This window comes from Corvus kubaryi, unplaced genomic scaffold (genome assembly GCF_017639235.1).
Source record: "Corvus kubaryi isolate FWS band 111438036 unplaced genomic scaffold, C.kubaryi_AGA036_p1.0 66, whole genome shotgun sequence".
NCBI lineage: Eukaryota > Metazoa > Chordata > Aves > Passeriformes > Corvidae > Corvus > Corvus kubaryi.
The window spans coordinates 33,646,650-33,663,795 of record NW_024582054.1 but is presented as its reverse complement, the minus strand read 5'-3'; the positions used below and the strand labels follow the sequence as shown (position 1 = coordinate 33,663,795).

The following is a 17,146-nucleotide window of genomic DNA, read 5'->3' as shown; positions in this document are numbered from 1 at the left end:
CACTGAAAAGTAAGACCACTTGGAAATCCAAGTTGCTGGAGGCACATGCCAGAGTTCCTTGGTTGCACTTACATTAGACCACAGAAAAATTCTTCCAGTGGCTGCAACAATCATCCAGCCCAATTTTTACTGCCAAGCTGACAAAAAGGACTTAAAAGCGGTGAAAATGTTGCTTAGCATGGTGGAGCTCACATCTGGCTGAAGCTCCAAATGTGCCTAAAAAATACTGTGTTTCACCAGGGAAATGCCTGAGGAGCCCAGATTTGCCTGTGCCTTGTTTGGTGGCCTCTGGCCAATGCCACCAGGGAGCCAGGTGGAGAGACCAGGAGCCTCCCAGCCAGGTTTTGCAGCCTGAGTTTATTTCGACCTCACTCCAGCACAGCAGGATGACCTCCTGTGTTCACACCTGCTGCTCACTGCCTCCCCACTTCAGGAGGATGAAGACCTAAGGTGCTTTTGTTCATAAAAAGTACAAAAATTAATTGTGTTTCTCTGCTTGCTATTTAACAGCTTTAATTAAAAACCTTCTGTAACTGAGTTTAGGCCTCTGAGCTCCAGTCTTTTCATAGCACCCCTTGTAACACATTTTTCAAGCTCTGTATTTTCACTGAAACAGGGCAGGTGGTGGAAAACAGAGGTGTTATCACAAAAAAAAAAAAAAAATAGATTTAGAACAAAGAAAAGAAAAAAGCTTAATAAAGTTTCCAGTCTGATCCAAGAGAAAGAATGAATGTATCAGCACAGCAAGCCTCCCGCAGATGGTGAAAAGTATCTCAATTCAATAATACAATAAAATTAAAAAGTGTATCTATATATTTTCCCATTTGGTTAACTCCGGAACACCATTTCTGCTTGTTTTGGCTGCTTTTTATTCCTGCCTCTGAGTGTAAAGAAACGGTAAGGAAGTTTATGAATGAGGTCCTGCTCACATTCCAGACTCTGCTATGTACACGGGCTGTTTTCTGCCGGGATCCTGGGATGAGGTCATTCCAAAACCACCTAGTTTGCCCAGTGCGCTCACTCAAAAAAGATTCTAATGGACACATTTGTGCTTTCTGCAATGCAAGCACACATACAGTAGTTTTCCTGCGTGCCAGCATCCGCCAAACTCGTGGAATTAAAAAAAAAAAAAAAAGAAAGAAGAAAGGAAAAAAAAAAACCAAAACCAAAAAACCAACCACCAAACCAGCCCTTTTTCCGCTAGGAAAGGCTGTTTATAGAATCAGTTTGATCAGCTCAGGAATGAGCTGAGATAATATTTATCCACACAAATACTGAAGATCATGCAACTATCTTAACATGCCAAGCTAAGATAACTACTCGGCTGAAAAAAAAAAAAAAAAAAAGGGGGTTAGAACAACAGGAAATTACTCATTTACTACCAGTTGCTCAGGTATTTTAAAGAGCTCCCAGAACATTTGCTTTTGTGTACCTAAGAGGAGAAAAAAGCCGCTGATGGTGGGGGAAGCCCAGATGGGTAACATAAAAGTGACTTTCCTTGCTGAAAGAGCAAAGGCAGGAGAAGGGGGTTGTGACAAGAGGATATAAAATACCCTGCAATTCATCAGCGAGGAGAATCAAACTCCGCCGGAGTGATCGGCATTCCTGGGGATTATGGAAAGGATTACGGTGAGTTGTTAGCAGGGCGAGGGAGCCACTGAAAGATGGGCTTTCCTACTGCCCTGAAATAAATGGGACAATTAAGGCTTTGGGAAAGTTAATGAGGTTTGTTTTTTTTTTTTTTTCCCTTGAATTTTCAGAGCAGCTGGAGGAGTGTGGAGGAAAAGCCATTTCTTGAGGAGGTAAGAAAAATAGGCAGCGAAAATAAAAATGTTTGCATTCCCCAAAAATATACTTCAAGTCTTCCGAGGGGGAAATCAATTATCCACAAGGCCATCCTGCTGTCGGGGAGAAAAATCTAAGGCATTTTCCAGCTCGGCTGCCCTGGGTTAGCTGATCTCTCTGTCAGATGGGTCTCATCACCGCGGCATTCGGTGCCTCCGAGTCTTTCATGTGTTTAATCTCACAACCCACCTGTGAGAAGAGGAATTACGGTGAAGGAGCTGAGGAAAGGGCCCAGACTTTTAAAGGGATTTAGCTGCCCAATTACCTGGCTCAGGGTTAGGCTGGAAATCCCCAGGAGAGAAGGATGTTGCACCTGGGTCTGCCAAGCCCCGGGTCAGTGCAGTTCTCAGTAGCAATGCCCGCTTGGACCTAGGACAAGGGAGAGCTCAGTGCCCCCGTGAATGGGCCATTGTTTCTCCCTTGATTATTGTTGAGAAACATCTTGAGGCCGAAAGGAAATAAATAAATAATCAGAGTCTGAGTTCAGAGCATGAAGAGCAGCTCTTTCTCCTGCCCGAGCAGGGTCTCCCAGTAGTGGTGCTTTTGTTTATTCCCAGGAAAACGATTTACAATTAACGTGCAAGTGCCATGCAGTGGTAGAGCTCCTCTCCTGGGTCATGATTTTGCTGCCTCCTCATGCACCAACACCACTCACTACTCACCTACCCCAGACCTCAGTAGAATCCTGCTAGGAGAGAACAAGTGCAAAAAGCCATATTCATCTTTCTCCATCGGTGAATCTCTGTTTGGCACATGCAAAAAGGCACCACGATCAGTTCTGGCTTAAGCAGAGGAATTTCAGCTGTGTGACAGGCCAGGGTCACACCGTGTCTCTGCAGGTCTGGCCCCTGGCAGGGGGTAGGACAGGTGGACATTCTCTGTGATCCCTCCTTTTGTAGGGTGACTATGGTAAAAGGACAGATGACAAATAGCAGAGATGACAAATAGCACAGAGCTGTTGGCGTCTTACGTGCACTTGCTTGAGTGTGAAGGTGTATGTTTGATTTTAATTGTTATAAATCATCATTCATTCATCTCAGAGTCTCCACCTATTTTTTTCTCTGTCATGGTTTGACGCAGGAAATGCATTTCATCCTTCAGGAGTTCCAAGGCAAAATCACAGCATTCTCTAGATCCTGTTTTATAAGTCAGTTTTCCCTGTGAAGGGCTGCCATGGGTGGTGCGTTTTGACTTTTTGCCACGGCCTTGCTATCAGCTTCTGGCGAGCCATAAACCCCCTCCAAATTCCCTCAATCTGCAAATCTGCCTGACACAGAGCAGTCAGTGCCTTATAAATCCACCCTGGTACTGAGGCAGCTCCCGGCCCGTGCCCTGTTTCTTATTAAAGGGATATCCACTGGCCGCTCACACGTGCTGCGTTCCATAGCCAGGTATCCAGGCAACCTATTCAAAACTTGCCCGAGTCAATGGAAAGAATCTGCTGTCCCTGCACCACCGTGGGCTTTAAAAGGAGGCTGAACTCTTCATTAGGCACCAGCAGGATTCTCCATGGTTTGCCAGCCACTTGCAGGTGCATGGAGCAGGGACTGAAGGGGAAAAGCATCGAGAAAGGATAGAACGAGGGGGAATGGTTTTAAACTGAAAGAGGGGAGAGTCAGATAGGTATAAAAAGAAAATTTATGCAATGAGGGTGGTGAGGCCCTGGCAGAGAGTGGTGGTGGATGCCCCATTGCTGGGAACTAAACATTTAATGTCGGGTTGGATGGGGGTCTGGGGAACTTGGTCTAGTGGAAGAAGTCCCTGCTCATTGCAGATGAGAAGGTCTTTAAAGGCCCCTTCCAACCCATTCTGTGATCCGATGGTTTGAAAATTCCAGCAGGTCGGAGTAGTCAGTCCACCTGAGTCCATGTGGCTGCTGTTCCCAGTGGGATGTCTCCCACTTTGCCCGTCATGAGCAGATGTGATCCGCAGCAGGGCCGGGCGCTGTTGTGCGCAGCCTCCGCCGGCTCCCCGAGCCAGGCCGAGCGGAGAGGTGGAGTTTGAGACAATCGGCACCCGCCTGCCAGCTGAAGTACAAAGCCTAATTGAAGAAAGCTGTTCTTTCATCCCCACAAAGCATAAACAGGCAGTGTTATGGTGACAAACTTTCCAGCAGCTCCGTAGCTGCCGCTCCGAGCGCTTGCGTACATCGATGCTGAAAGCAGAAAAAAGGAAAGGCGACGTCCTCATTTTTGCAAATCTCCTCTGGCTGCTTCCAGAATGGCTTTGGGAGCTCACGCCCAAAATCTACACATCTGCGAAGGTCCTGAATCATGTACCAGATAATTCCTGCTTGGGAACTGTGGAAAAATTCCTCTTTTACATAAGCTCTTTATTTCCCACCCTTATTAGATAAGGTTTTGTTTTTTGTTTTTTTTTTTTTAAATTTCTGCTGCTTTCTCCTCTTTCCTGATGGCTCCATGGACACCGTGCCTTGGCCAAAGCAATTCCCTTTGCTTTACAGTCACAGACTGTCCCCCCAACAAGGGGGATCTCCCCAAACACCACCCCAAGCTCTCCCAAGGAGCCGATGGCACCATTTCCCCATTTAATGGACCTGATCTGGCGAGGATCTGCTTTGACACTGGGATGCAGGAACCATGCTGAGGGGTTTTGTGTGATGATCCAAGACTCTATTTTTGGGTTTGGTGAGTGCTGGGAGGAGTGGCAGAAGGTTAGGCTTTTCCCATCACCTTCCTGCCAGAGATACGCCCGGCCCCGACACTCTCCGCTGTTGGCTGCTCATCACAAGGCCCCCTGTCAAAACCAGGATGGCTGATGAGCTACGAACAAGCTCACAGTTAGATAATAGATGAAAGAGCCTCAAGATAAATTAGGTGCCTCCAGAAAACCTGGCCAAATGTGTTTAAAACAGGAGATCCAACACCATTAATTCTCATCAAGCAGCTTTAAAAAAAGGCAACCCGGCACTTGACTTATGCTTAGAAAACGTTATCTTCCCTTTTAACAGGGGTTTTATAGTGTATTCTGAGAAGATGACAAACAATAGGGTTATTTTGAAGTCATGCCAAGCACTACATTCGCTGGAGGAGAAGAACAATGTTACCTCCTCTCTGTCAACTGACCCTGCAGCCATTAAGCCATTTCACCAACAAACAATATTAATAAAAAAAGGGAAAGTGCTGTTCTTAACTTCCTTATAACCAGAGCTTGGGAAATGTCTTTGAATGAGATATTTGTTCCTTTCAGGAAAGATCATTTTGTCAAAAGTGAAACTTTTTACAAGAGAACTGGAAGAGGGACTTTAGACAAGGGCCTGGAGGGACAGGACAAGGGGGAATGGCTTCCCACTGCCACAGGGCAGGGTCAGATGGGATTTTGGGAAGGAATTCCTGGCTGTGAGGGCAGGCAGACCCTGGCACAGGGTGCCCAGAGAAGCTGTGGCTGCCTCATCCCTGGAATATTCCAGGCCAGGGCTTGGAGCAGCCTGGGATAGTGGAAGGTGTCCCTGCCCATGGCAGGGGTTTGAAATAAATTGGTCTTTAAGGTCTCTTCCAACGCAAACCATTCTATTAAAGCATTGGTTTCTCAGGTTCTCAGGTAACAAAATAAATCCAAAAGAAGTGTTTCCATAAATCACATGGACTGTGCTGCAAAGGTCAAGGCTTCGTTTAGGGTTTTTTTCCCCCTCCCAAAGTTCAGTTTCTATGTAATGTAAAATTCAAATGAAATGGATGGACTCTGAGCCACCATTCAACGCTTGGGGAGTTGGGATAATTTAAAGCTTTTGGAGCAGGGACCATATTTTTTGCTTTGTGTCACTTCAGACCCTCTGACTTGCTACTGTCACACAAATAAATTTGCAGCAAATAATAATAATAATAACAAAAAATACATAACATATTTTCACCAGTGGCAATCTTTCCCAAATTGTCCCCAGTCACAAACAGAGAAAAAAAAACGTAAGGAGGACAGAAACAGCTATTTTACTTGAACAATTGACAAAATGAGCACCTGCTCACAAAGAATCCAGCAAGACTGGGAGGTGCCTTATCACTAAAAACGCTCTATCAACCCGTTCAGAATATATCAACAAATTCATCTGAATATTTTCAAGAAGCAAATTCCTTGTGTTCTCTCACAATTGGAATAAGCTTGTTCTCACAAGACACTTCTGGGTGTATTTGGGCTGCACTCACCAAAACGGCAAAGAATAAGGTCCCAAAATCAAAGGAGCTACTGGCACAGGAGAAATTGGAGGCACCTGAAGCAGCGGAATTAGGAGCTGGTTACAGCCACCACGCCCAGACAGAGACCAAGCCGCACTTTTAATGCAAATTTGGGTGATAACGATGCTATTTCATCTTTTTTGGCTCTTGTCATCTTGAGTGCTCAGACGGCAAACTCGAACACATGGCGAAGGTGGGGGAAAAGCAGCTTCTCCTGGCCCTGATCCGCTGTCTTTTCTCCCATCCCCATCAAACTCCGGGCAGGTGCAGGGCTCCGCCGGGGAGAGCTCGGTGCCTTTGCAACCCGATCCTGCTGCGGGCAGGAGCCGCTTTCATGTGCTGCGGGTTTGGGCAGGTCCGTGTCCCGCGGCCGGCACAAAGAAATCCGCCCTAAGAGAATAATTGGATGTTAATTTCCTCCAGCTTTGCCTTCATTAAGCACAATTTGAGAAAATAGCACCGCGCCAGGAGAGAGCAGTTGTCCTTTAAAGGTGCGCTTTGCTTGGGTACCTGCGGGGGTGGCTGTGCAGGGACCCGTGGGAGCAGCAGTGCGGCCAGGGTGCCCAAATTCCTTGGAAAACCCGAGTGGGAGACATCACAGCCCTCCAGCCCCCCCGGGGAGGTGCTTGAGGGGTTCTGTCCTCACCCCCACGGGTACCATCCAAGCTGAGGTCGTGCTGTCCCCACCCGCACTTGCCAAGAACCCCGACGGATGGCAGCTCCCGTGCTGCTCCTGCTTAGGCTGAGAGGGGATTACTTAATTAACGATGCAGGAGTGCCAGGTGAAAGCTTATCTATCCAGAGAGAGCGTGCCCCGATTCCTCGGCGTTGTACACATGTGGTATCGTTTTCCCATTATTTGGAACATACAGGACTAAATTAATAACAGTTCCTACAAGGCCCTGGGGCTCTCCGTGGAAGAATTTTGATCTCCTTAGGAAAGGCTCACCATTTCTCATAGGAGAGATGCACTTGACTCCTGACCTCTTTTCAAAGGCACCTGTGTGAGCTTTTAAAATCTACTGCCACCAATTATCCACTTTCAACCTGAAGTGTTTAAACCTCGGACCACATTAACAGAGCTTAGCACATAGCCATGTCATTGCAGACTTCCTGATGTGAGGAGATGCCTTGACACGGCTGAAAGAGAGTTTAGGGATGAGGCATGAGATTATCAGCTTCTCCTCCTGACAGCTTCAAACAAAGGAGCCTTTTAGCCACCTGGTTTGTGTCTCCCACACCTGCATTAAGATTGGGAGACAAACCTTTGTACTGCTGCCTTGATCCTATTATTTGCATGTACCTGTCCACAGTCACCCTGCATCACTTAATAGCCTTCAGAGAGACCAAAGGGAAGAAGATGCACATCTACTATTTCTCTTTCAGGTTTAATACCTTTTCTTTTTTTCTTTTTTTTCCTCTCCAAGGCTGCAAGACCTTTAGGACACTAAGGCATTTATTTAAACTCTAAGGAGATTTATTTGGCATGGGGGATGGAGGAGGAGAGGCTGAGGATGTAGATGAGGGTTGAAAAGGGACAGGAGGCCGTTTTAAGGGTTTCTGGCTGGGCTGCAGAGAGCAAAGCCCAGTTCCTGCCCCCAGCACCAGGCAGTCATTTGGCTTTGGGACTCCTCTGCTCCCTGCTTTGGTTTGGCACTGAGGCCACCTCTGTCCTCTTGTCCCTGTGAAGAGTCACCTGCAGCTCTCCCTGCTGCTGCCTCCAAGTCCAGACAGTGAAGGATGCTGGCACTCGAGTGCTTCACCTGCACCCCAGGCACCTGCTTCTCTTAGCCCCACATTCCTCCCCTCAAAATGGCCCTGCTTTCTTACACCTATGGGCTCAAATGTCCCAAGAAATCTGCTCCAAGACCAGACTCAGCCTGGATGCAGAGTCCAGGATGTGCCCTGCTTCCATCTCCCTCTGCCTGTTGGTGAAATTAGCTTTGTGTTCTCTGTTCCAGAGCTGAAGGCATGTCTAGATTTTAAATTAAATTCATATTCTCTTTCCCATGAAGGACAGAACATTATTAACCTCCTGGATCCAGCCCTGGCTGACAAGGTTTCCATGCAAGGGGAGGTTTCATCCATAGCCTGTGCATATGCATTGCTGCATTTCAGCCTCAGCCAGTTCCTTGACTCATCAATGTAGCTGAGGAAGGTAGAAATATTAGAGTTGCATTCATATTCCAGGCCTGGTTTAAATCACCAGTGTTGTGGAAAGCTCTGGATAGGTCCAAAAAAAAAAAAAAAAAAAAAAAGGGGGAGGGAAGAAAAGAGTTTTCTGGTTCTAGTTTTTCACATTTTCTTTTCCCCTCTGAAAAGTGAAACCCTCCAGCTGCCCAGCATTGCACAATGGCCCAAATGCTGCAAGTTCCAGCCCTAATCCCAGCCTGCTCCGCACGCCAGGCCCAGCAGGGCTCGGCAAAGTGCCCCGCTGCCATCCTGCTCCCAGGCCTGTCCCTCCCAGAGGCGTCCCTTCTTCCTGGGGTCACAGCAAGGGGCTTGTCCCCATCACCAGGCTGTGCATTTGACCTCTGACCTCGTCCAGCAGCTGCAAGAACCGCAGGAGGACAAAGAACAGGGCCAGCTCCCTTGGCCATCCTGGGATTTGTGCTGCCACAGGAAGCAAAGTGAATGGAAATCTCCAGATTTCGGTCATGTGTTGGACATGCTTTCCATTATGGTCAAATGAGTGCTGCCAGCGTTCTACCAGCATGCCAGGTGGGATGAAACCAAGCCCAAATATCTTCCCCAGCTACCACATGATGGATAAACTCCTTGTTCTCCTTCTGTCTCTGCAGAGGTGGCACTGCCACTCTGTTTCGATCCATTGCAGGATCTGTGCAATCCTGGGTGCAGGTGCCAGGCATCCAAGGAAAACCACTGAGGTCCAGGTCTGGCTTTGGCATTGTTGTTTTTATCATTAATATTATTATTATTATTACTGTGTCAGTGGCCAAGCCTAAGATCTCTGCCAGCATTGCCTGCACTCAATGACATCGTGAAAAGTTTCACCAGGACTCTGGGTCTCTCCAGGAGGGACTGATGGGAAAAGAAGGCATTGTGCATTATGCCCAGGTGATGAACTGGATGAATCAGCCAAAACCCACTCTAATAAGGGGCCTGATCCTCAGCAAATAATCCTGCACCAAGTGCCATCCCCGAGTGAAGAGCAAAGGCTCGGCCAAAAGTCAGTAACACCAGAGGGAAAGGATGGTCTGTGGTTAAAGATATGTACTGAGCCTTCCAAGAGGGATGGATTTAGTTCCCCTTTTTGGCTTGATGTTCCCATGATCCTGACGTCAAACAAATCACTTCATCTTTTGCCACCTCACTGCCCCATCTGTTAAAGCGTATTTTTAGTATTTTTCTTTTTTCTCTTGCCCTTTGCCTTTTCTGTTCTGAAGTCCTCAGAGCAAGGTTATCTCTTGCTACACAAGGTCCATCAGAAGAGGGCTCTGACCTGAATTCCTGCTGCTGAAACACAAATTTTATCTGGATCATAATGCAGTGCCTACCATGTTTATGACACTGGTTGAGAAATCCCCATTACTATCCATGGAAAATTTTTATTTGAATGAAAATATTGAGTGGTTTGTTTGCAGAAGGAGAACCCCGAGCACAGTTTCGATTTTTCCCAGAAAAATCTCTGAAGAAAGTTTACAAACCCCAGAAATTCTTGTGAAATCCAAAAAAGCATTCATTAATCAGCGTTGCAGAGTCAAACAAAAGACAATATCGTCTGTCCCACGGGCGGATTTCCTTCCTCTCTGCAAGGAGCTGGAAACCCTTCTCTGCCGCCCAGCCTTGGTCAGGGCTCTCATTCCAGAGGAATCTTCTGCGCTTGTGTGTCAAGGAAAAATCTGTTTCCAATAGGCGTGGAAGGTCTGTGCACCGTGCTCCTGTTTCACACAGAGCACTCCCAGCCCTGCACTGGCAGAGCCTCACAGGGCGTCTCACAGTGTTCCACCATCTCCAGAGCTGTGCCAGGTCTGGAATGCCCAGTGTGGCCTGACCCCAGCCTGTGGAAAGGATTTGTCCATCAGCACCGTGCTCTGCCCCTCTTGACCCAGCCAGCTCTTCCTGTGGCTCCCCCTCTCCTCCCAGGAGCTGTCAGGGATGGAGATGGACAAATTGAGTTGCTTCCACCTTGCTTTGCCTCATTTGAGAAGCTGAAGTTTCCCACTAGCTCACCCAGCAGGTCCTTGGGAAGGTCTCAAGCTGCCCATGAGCAATCTTTTCTCCCTGCATTTCTAAATCTGAAATTCCAAAGAACACTCCAGTGTGCAAATCAGTAACTTGGTACTTGCAGGTGGCAAAGTAGTTCAGGGACCACCAGCCAGTCTGTCTTAAATTCGGCTACAGGACAGGATTGCACCTTTCTCCAAGCAGAGGAGGTGGGTTTGTGCAGAAAACAACACATCCACAGGTTTCTCCCCATCACAGACAAGGCTGTGCTCTTACCTGCAAACCCTGCTGCCCCTGAGGCAAGGAGCACACCAAGGATTTGTGCTGGAGAGGTCCTGCTGTGCCCCTGAGGCAGACCTTCAGAAGTGATGGGGGAGATCCAGAGCACTTTCTCCTCCTGCTTTGTGCCCCATTTACCCCAGGATGTGCTGCTCATACCATCGCCTTGTCCCCATCCCACCTCCAGGAGGGGTGTCCACCAGGCAAGGCCCCCTTTGCAAGGATTTGGGAGCTTTTTCATCACCCAGTGTCGTAAAGTTCCTCAAGTCTGGGCAAGAATTTGTTCCGTGTCTCCATCCTCAGGAAGCCAGAGCATCACCAGAGGAGGTCAGGGCGGATTCCCAAAATGTGACCCATCCTCTCAGCAATGTGAGCGTAATTCAGAGCGTGCCGCGGGCTCACCGGCAGCTCTGGGGATTGCTGCCGTGACTCCACAAAGTGCTGCCCTCCCCCAGGAAGAGCAATCCAAAGAGGAGGAGCCCAGTGGTGCCTCTGCTGCCCTCAGACAGCGGGGGCTCGTGGTTGTGCAATGTTTACATGAGCACAGAGCTCGCCATGGATACAGAGACCTCAGGAACAGCAGCTCCAGCTTCAGAGGAGACTCACAGGAGAACAGCCCGACTCCCCTGGAGCTGGAGGAGCCTGTGCTGGCCTGGACAAGGAGCTGAGTGCTGCAGGGGGAGCAGGAAAGTCTCACACACCCTGTTGTTGGTGTTCTCCATCTCAGAGCCACAACTTCCAAAGGGGTTGTTTGTACAACTGGAGTTTCTGCAATGGCCTCATCCTTCCTCCAGATCCCTGCCTCTCATCCCAGTTGTATTTTGGGGTGTGCATGTTCTCTGAGCTCTCTGCTTCACAGCAGCCCCAGCAGCGAGCAGAGGAGGAGGGACAGGACCTGCTGATGTGGCCACCTGCAAATGGCAGGTGCAAAAGGTTCAAACACTCTACAGAGCATTGCAAAGGAACATTTCAATTACACAGGGTGGGAATCATTCATAGAATTGTGATGTGGTTTGGGTTGGAAGGGACCTTAAAGATCATCTCATTCCAACCCCCTTTCCATGGGCAGGGACACCTCCCACTCTCCCAGGTTGCTCCAAGCTGTGTCTTACCTGGCCTTGGACACTTCCAGGGATGGGGCAGCCACAGCTGCTCTGGGTAACCCGTGCCAGTGTGGGTTCAGGGCTTTAAGGGACAACCCTATGGGGTCCTTGCTCAGCTCCAGAGTCCAGCTTGCTCTTGGCACAGTCATGTCCCTCCTCCATACTCCAGCAAAGCACAGATCCATTAGTATACTTCCCCCACCTGCTTATTGAGCTGCTTTTGCTCCCTCCCCATCCTCTGAGTTCCCCTCTTTGCAGTCAGCCTTTTCCAGTTTCTCTCAGCAAGGTGGCACAGCGGTGATGCAGGAATGCTTTAAGATGCATCCAACCATCCTGCTTACAGTCCACAGGGGACAATCTTTAAGACAGGTCAGTTGGACTCCCAGCTGAGGATTTATAAGGAAAAGGAGGGTAGATCCAGGCTTTGCAAAGGATGAACCAGAGCTGAAGCACTTGCGGTGCAGAGGGAGCCTGGAGAAACCTGATTCCTTGGAGGATGGAGGCCTGAACAGCAGCTTCTTAGGTCTGTTCTTGAATTTTCCATGCATTTGTTGAGCCCATCCTTATTGCCAGCCACCATATCTCCAACACTGCAATGTGTTATTCCCATTGGGAATGAGGAAACGTGGCTCTGTATGGATAAGGTGTCATGAAGAAGTAGCTTTCAGAAGGTGATGGGCCTGGGAAGTAAATGCAGAGGGCAGCTTTCCTGGTTGTCCAGGCAGACCAAGCTGCACATCCAGCCATGCCTGGACAGCTGCTGAGCTGACAGTCTGTGCTGGTGCCCACAGGCTTGGGCATTCCATCCAGGAAAAGGACAGAGCTGTATCCAAACTCCCCAGTCAGAGCATCACTAATGTTCGTGCAGACAGACTCCTGACTGATCTTGTTCCAGTGGAGATGATGGGCTTGACTTGATGTAGAACAACTTCTGATGGCAAACATGGGGGTAGGGTGTGTTGACCAGTTGGAAGTTGTTTTCTTTGGTTTGTTTGTTTCTGGGTATTTTGTGAAGATTTTTCTCAAAGCGTTTACTGCTGGTACCTTTTTGAGCTCCAAATTTGGATGAATTAAATGTCCTGGTGAACAAACCCCAAATCTTTGCCAAACCACATCTTCTGGGAAAGAAGGGGGTCGGCCCTTCAGACAATCCCTGGGGAGCCTTATGGGGACAAGTTGTACATGCTGGCATTCAAGAGGCCCTTTTCTCTAATTTCCCTAAACTCAGAATCTCACAGAACCTTTCTCTGTGTCATGGGGCCTCTTTTTTATCGTGTTGGGAGAGGATTTTTCATCTGAAAGCTCATAGGACTTCTCAGGGTCTCCCAATCCCTCAGACCTGAAGGCACAGTGGTCTTCCTGATGGACCACGACTGGACTTTTCAGGGTGTTTAACTCTGGTGCATGACAGCCCAGGCTCTGGTGGTGATGGGGATGTGTGGCCATTTCCCTTCTTCCCTGTGGCATGGTTTGGGGAGAAAAAAAAAGCAGCACAAAGGATTTGGAGAAGTTTCAATGACTGAGGACCACACAGGTGAAGCCTTTCTAAGGGTAAGTGCCAGAGATGGAGGTCAAAGAAAATAAAAGTTTTGTCTACATGGCTTTTACACAGGGCAGGGGATCACCCAGGACAGCATTGGGAATTTTGCTGGCTGAGACAGCATAAATCAGGAGCAAGACTCCTTGGGATGACTGTTCAAAGCCTCTGGGCTTTTTTTCACGCTTTAAATGCCCAAACTAGGCTGATAAAAACTCACACAGAGTCATGGAGAGCCCTGAGTACCACTCCGTGCTGGTTATGCTGGTCAGACTCTTGGCCTGGCACTCGGGGAACGAAAACAAGGAAGGAAAACACATAAGAAAAAAAAAAAAAGAAGAAAAAAAATTGTGCCATGGGGACCATGCACCACCCACATGGAGAGCTCCAGATGTTCCCAGCACCAGCCCAGCAGCCACCAGCCCATTAGACGCTCGTTAACAAGCGTAGACACTGGCAGCAGCAAATTTGGGGGCCTGCAGTCTGCAAAAGTGCCCCTCTCTTCCCTCCCCAGCCCTTGCTTTGAAGATCCCCAGCCTCCTGCTGACACACATCTTGTGGAGATGCCTCTAAGTGAGAGGTTCCTCAGCACCACCCGGTGCACTGAGGGTACAGCCTCTGAGGATGGATGGTATCCAAATGTTTGGCAGGAATTCCAACTTTCCTTACTTTTAGGCGTATCTGTGGCTTTTTGATACTGTAAACAACTGACATAGGCATGGAAGAATAGTGTATCTGAAACAGTTTATACAAAAGAATTCCATCTGTCAGTCTGTTTACAGTTCACATGTGAAAAGGCAAAAATCTTTAAAAGGAAAACCCCGAGAGGAAAAACATTTCTATATCTAAATATGTGTATATATACCCTGTACATATATATAGGATATGCTACAAATAATTGTTGAAGTGGAACAGTATCAGTGTAGATTTTCTTTCTCTCTTGAATGCAGTATTATTTTTTTTTCCTGGTGTAAATTAAATTTTCCCAGTTTGCTTTCTAACTTATTCAAAACAGCACAAAGAAAGCAGACTGGAATTAACAGGGTGGTTTGGATTTTTTTTTTCTCTTTTCCCCTTTTTTTTTTTTTCTTTAACAAAACACTTTCCAGTTTTAAAGTTGTCCTAAAGCTTCTTGAAACTGTGCATAAGATCATGGTATTGCAGTAAAGAAGAAATACTGCTATTACACCCTTGAGAATAACCTTGAAACCCAGCTGCTGTGTTATCTGAAAGGGGATTTTAGAAATTGCTGTGAGAGCTTTAACTTCTGCTTGGACAGACACCAAGGAAAGCCAGAAACGATCCAGGTTGCTTGTCTTTTCTCAAGGGAAGGAAAAATCCTGCATAATTATCCACCTCGCTCCCAAATGCCAAAAGGCAGAACCCTGGAGACAAACGTGGCAAAGGCCTGACTTTGTAATATTTGTGCTGAGCTGAACCAAACCTGGGTTGTGCACAAGCTCATGCATAGGTGTCACACAGGTTACAGGCACAAGCAGCCTGGTTTTAGCTGTGTTTTTCCTCTCTCTGGACCCAATCCTGTGGGTGCAAACTGCATTAAAATAATGTGGTGCTTATCAGGGGTGAGGGATTTGTCCTTGGCTGCGGGGATCCCTGTATGGGATCACAGAATCACAGCATACCCTGAACTGGAAGGGACCCACAGGGATCATTCCCCACTGCTGGTGGCAGACACGTGCTGAGGACCAGGGCTCTGGATACATCACCAGGGAGGATGTTTCAGAGACCAAACATGGGTTTTCCACCTCTGCAACATGAATTTTCCATGGACGTGCATGACAGTCCCTTTGACATCACGCTCAGGGAAGCTGGGAAGGCTGTGAGAAAAGGGTGTTCTCAAAGGGACACCCCCGAGGGCAGCACCAGCACCATTCCATGAGCTCTGTGTTGATCCAAAATCCAGCCAGTGGCCCATCCTAGGCTCTACTTGCCCTCCTGGCCTTGCTGGCTTGGCTGCTGCACATCCCAGGCCCTGCTCTAGTGGCCAGGGCTGTGTTTTGCTGTTTGTTTTTCAGAGCCCCACAGATGAAGCGAGATGGGTAACAACACAAATATTTACATGTGGCAACCGTTTGTTTTAATTGCATGGGATGAAATCAAGGTCTTCTGTTGCCCCTGCAGCAAGGGGAGGAAGTGGAGGGTGTTTTTATGGGCATTCCAGAGCCCAGCCAGCCTTGGGAGGTGAAGGAACAACGTTGCCCACCAGCTTGACCAAACATGTGCTCCTCATATTCCTCCACCACGAAACAGCTCTTTTTTATTGTGTCTTGGCAGGGCTATGAGCCTGCAGTCCTGGTATGATAACATCCCACTCCTGCAAAATTCCATGGGGCCAAATTCCGCCTGTTGTGTCTCACAGGGAGCAGGAACAAGTGTGGAGCAGGAACACACCTGTGCCCACCCTCCTGCAGATGTTACGAGCTCTGGGAGACCCTCTTTCTGCTCCATCTCACACAGAGGACAGCCCCAAAGAGGAGGAGAAACAATAAATACAACAAGGTTTTTAATGGGATATTGTTGCCAGTATGTGGAAGCGTTATGGGGCAGCTGGGGCTAGTGCTGGCTGTAATTTTTCCCAAGAGATTTGCCCAAACTGAAAACCCAGAGCAGAAAAAGGTCACCTTTCTGGAATGTTGTGTTCCCCAAATCACTTCCTATCTCCTTACCCAAGCAGTGTGTGATCAAAACTGTTCAGTTGCTAAGAGACAACAAAAAAATTGAAGGAAAGATGCTGGTTTTTTAACATTAAGAAAGAAGAAGGAAAAAAATCAGAAACAAACATTTTTAGGGAAAAGCTCATAATAATTATATTCCCATTGTTTGCCAGCCTGTGCCTTATTTTACATCCTATGAAGAGCTATGTTGAACTGATATCACAGACTCCCCAAGACCAGGGAAATTTCTTAAAGGAAAAGGTACATTTCAGAAATATGGGTATGTGTATTTTTCTCTTCCTGTTTTAGGAGATGCTGTCACAGTCTCACAGTCTCTGGGGCCAGCACTGCTATGATGGGAACAGCCAAAGGCAGGAAATGGAAATTAAACTTTTAAACTGATATTTTCAGTTTTTCTCAGTTTCACCTGGAGAGGTGAGAAAGTGCTTTTCACCTGAGATACCCTTCCTGGGTAGAGCTACTGGAACAAGTTCAGCTTAATTTTAGGAGAAGCCTAGTCTTGGACTACCCTGTGCTGCCAGATGTGGATCCCAAATAACCTCTCTGCTGAGAGGCAGCTGTGCTGCCATCCCTGAGGAGGCCTGGCCTGTGCCACCACCATGTCCGGACATTTGATGGGTCAAATGGGTGTCTTTGTGCGCAAAAGATCCACCAGACTTTCCCAAGGCAATCTGGCTTCATCCGAAGACCAGCTGGGAGCCAGTCTTGCCACTCATTAGAGAGTGGCAGTTTTATTTGTCTTTTTAATATATTTGGCACTTGAAGGCTGAATTCCCTTTCTTTTTCCATCCAGCCCCTGCTTGAGGGTGTCTTCTGTGCAGCTATCCCTCTTTTTTAATATGGTGTTGGGAGTTGGTGATTTATGGGTCATTTATTCTTGCTTAAACAGGAGCCCCAGAATTTCAAGGACTTCATGGTACCTCTGTTTTAGGAAAAAGGGTCCAAGGAGGTGGTGTGGGACCTCAGTGAGTACTGCAGGACAAGGAACAGGGATGCCCCGCCCATGGTGTGGACACCCAGACAGATGCCGAGGTCAGCCTGTGAAGTCTTTTGGGTGTTTATGGCTTTTGTCTGGGACTAACAGAGAGCTTTAGCATGAGGCAAAGCCAGTGATGAAGGTGGGTTTTTCCCTAGTCAGAATTCCCATTGAAAAGGGGGACAAAATCCCCAGAGAAAAAGAAGGCACAGACCCCCTAATCTTGGCCACATGGGGATGTCACACTGTCAATGGCTGTCAGATAAAGCTGTGGGGCAGGAGAGGCAAAGCAGGTAAAGGGAGGTTTTTTATTTTCCTTGTGAATTAGAACC

General features: G+C 47.8%; 1 long non-coding RNA gene across 1 annotated transcript; it reads right to left on the bottom strand.

The window, feature by feature from the left end:
- Nucleotides 1-5,771: 5,771 nt before the first annotated feature.
- On the bottom strand, nt 5,772-10,943 carry LOC121674170. The gene is made up of 2 exons (XR_006019475.1): nt 10,500-10,943; nt 5,772-6,425 (listed from the first exon to the last, which is right to left on the bottom strand). It is a non-coding gene; the product is annotated as an uncharacterized LOC121674170 (long non-coding RNA).
- Between the last annotated feature and the right edge of the window lie 6,203 nt (nt 10,944-17,146).